Source organism: Sorex araneus, chromosome 9 (genome assembly GCF_027595985.1).
Source record: "Sorex araneus isolate mSorAra2 chromosome 9, mSorAra2.pri, whole genome shotgun sequence".
In the NCBI taxonomy this organism is placed as follows: domain Eukaryota; kingdom Metazoa; phylum Chordata; class Mammalia; order Eulipotyphla; family Soricidae; genus Sorex; species Sorex araneus.
Window position 1 is genome coordinate 67,748,723 of NC_073310.1, and position 3,199 is coordinate 67,751,921.

The following is a 3,199-nucleotide window of genomic DNA, read 5'->3' on the forward strand; positions in this document are numbered from 1 at the left end:
GGAAAATATAAGGTAGATCTGATAAAAAAAAAAAAAGGGAAAAAAAGGGCTGGGTATAATCTTGCCTGCTCGGGCCTCACCACGCAGCTCTTTAATTAGTGTGTCAATTTCAGGCTGAAATTAACAAGATCGACCCGAACCCTGTGCTGTTCCTCCCAAGCACCAAGACCCTAATTTTTAACATGATTTATTTTTATGAAAAAGGAGATAATTAATCATAAACACTGACTGAAGCACAGAGCCAAGTTAAAATAAAATGCCATTTGCAACTTTATGTAGAAAGATACCTATAATGTTAATTTTTCTGAGGTTTCCTCTCCTGCCCCCCTCCACCGCCCTCCCTGGCTACTCCCCGGCTCCAGTCCCATTCCAAGTAAGGGGGAGATCAATTCCAGCTTCTCCTTATCCATTGCTCTCTTTTTAAAAGGAATGTCTACATATGACTCATCTCTGGCTTTGTCTGCTAACACATTCCGTTTGGGAGCAGGTATGGGACCCCAGAGCCCAGCGCTGGGTGGGTTCTTCTGTTCTCCAGCCATCCTCCCCCGCCCCCTCTTCTCTTCCTACGCTCTGGTTTTGGAACTGGAGAGCACAGACTCATCTCATTTAATGGTTAATTAGTTACAATAATTGGCATTTTTGTTTCTTTAGTCTTTTGCCCTCACACCCAGGAAACAAAAGCCATCTAAAGCAACAGGCATCCTCTCTGCCTTTTCCTCCTCTGATTTCTGGATCTAAGGCTGGGCCCTGAGTCCTGTCCCCACCCCCAGCTAGCCACAGCTCTGCAAACCTCAGGGACACGGCAAGAAAAAGGGGCAGAAGTCCCGGGCTTGGCGCTTCCCGCTTGCTCTGCCTTGACTACTCTCTGCTGGCTCAGACTGAGCCTTCCTTGCATACTTGCAGGCCAGCGTGAGGGCATTCCTACGTGTTCGCTCTCGATCCTTCCCAATGACGTCAGATCATAATTTCTTGGTAATTGGACGGTTTGCATCAGAATAAAGCGCATCTGGAATATTCTACCTTTCTCTGGGTTGCAGGAGATTTTGTACTGGGACTTGACTTTTTTTTTTTTTATAATAATTCTTGTTCTGTTCATTGCTCCATGTTCTCCCTCCCTCCCCTGCACCTAAGAACACTGACCCTGCCCCCACCCTCAGCCGGTCCTGGGGCTGGGTGCAGGCTTTGATGCTGGAGGTCCGGGTTCAATCTCCAGACAACTACAAGGTCTCCGGAGCACACCACCCCTGTGTCCGGCCCCTAAACACCACCACCAACTACCAAAAAGAAAAAAAGAAACACCCAGCATTGACTTGTGAAGCCTCTTGCGTGGAGTTTCTTTCCTGGGCATGTGGCATCCCCAGGAGGCTCCAGCAAGCCTGAGGCTGCGAAAGCAGAAGGGACACTTCTGGGCGCTTCCCCTGGCTGCGCCTGCTGGTTACGTGCTGGTGGCTCAGATTAAACACTCATTGCAAATATGCAGGCCTGTGTGAGGGCATTCCTACGCGTCCGCATCCGCTCTCTGGTCCTTCCCAATGATTTTTTTTTTTTTTGGCTTTTTAGGTCACACCCAGCGATGCTCAGGGTTGACTCCTGGCTCTGCACTCAGGAATCACTCCTGGCGCGCTCGGGGGACCATATGGGATGCTGGGAACTGAACCTGGGTCAGCCGCATGCAAGGCAAACGCCCTCCCCGCTGTGCTATCACTCCAGCCCCCTTCCCAATGATTTAAAAAAATAATTCTTGTTCTGTTCCAGCGTAGGTTGGAACACTGGCCCGGGTGTGTAGAGATGGAGGAAAGAGGAGGCAGCCCCCCACCGCGTCCCCCCTGCCTTGGAGCTCCTCCTCCCCCTCCTCCTCCCCCTCACTTTGCCCTTCACTTTGGTGCCCCTAGGAACCAGCCCCCTGGAGTTTGGGTCTCAATTCCTGGGCCTCTCTCCTAGCCAATCATCCCCGTCGCTAGAGACGGAAACAGCCCCACCCTTGACCGGCGCATCGGCAGGACTCAGGCGGTGCAGGAGGGAAGTTCTGCTTTCTGGGGCCGTTTCCTCCCTTCCTCTGCCCTTCCCCATGGCTTTGAGAGACTTCTGATTTCTCCTTCAGATTGTGTGCTGAGGGTTGTGGGGCCTCCCCACCACTGTCTCCCCCTCCCTTGCCCCTCCCCACCCCAGCCCCCTTGCTCTCTTCCCTCTTTAGGACCTATCGCTCCAAGAATTTCAAGTATCAATTATAAGTAATATTAATTTCTCAGCCCTGGCCAGCGAGGTGTGGCTGATCTTGATAGGCGCAGAGCAACGGGGCTTCCCTAGACGAGGCAGACCAGTGGGCCCCACTGGGCCGCCTCCCATGCCCAGCTGAACATTCAATTTTCCGGCATTATCTTCGCACTTAAACTCGCTTTCTCCATTTCGGTGCCAAGATAAATTTGCATAATATTTGCAGCTGTAATTAGCTGATGAGCATCTCCCAGGCTCCCCCTTTTGTTTCTCTGTGCATTTGGTCCTCCACTGAGGCCACGTTTGATCTTTAATATTACAGGAGTCCTGACAGACGATTGCCTATCTTATCTTACCAGCTCCCAGATCTTTGGGGAGGGCGGGGTGGGAGAAGGGGCTGGCTTGGGGGACCATGGGCGAAGAGGAGAACGCAGGGGCCCTAGCCAGTCTGCAAAGGTTATGTTGGAAGAAGGTAAAGGTAGTGACAGACGGATCAGATAAACGGAGACAGTGGGGAGGAATGGCTGTCGGGGGGAGGGGCCCGTCTGGCATAAATACGTGAGCTCAGGAATGGGGTAAGGAGACCCGGATGAGATCTGGGGCACCCGTGGGTGTGCCCCCACGCCTGGCCCTTGCCGGACCGGCACAGGGTTAAGGCCAGGGCACTGTGCTGGGAGTTGCTGCTGGGACTGGCTTCCCTCAAGCAGAGAGTGGAACTTCGGCTCATCTGTCCCTAACAGAGAGGGCAGCCTCAGTGTACGTCCAGTACCAGTACGGCCACTGACACTCGCTGCTCCCTCCAGCACTGTCTCAATTTTTTTTTGAAAATCGCTTCTTTGCCCCCTCTCCCCCCACACCCATGATTCAGGGGTAGGAGGAAAAGGGTCAGCAGAGAGAAGTGCCAACGTAGCAGAAGTGACCCAGGCCCGGAGGGAGAGTGGGGTGCCCCCTCCGCCCCGCACCCACCCACCGCCGCGTTTTTTTG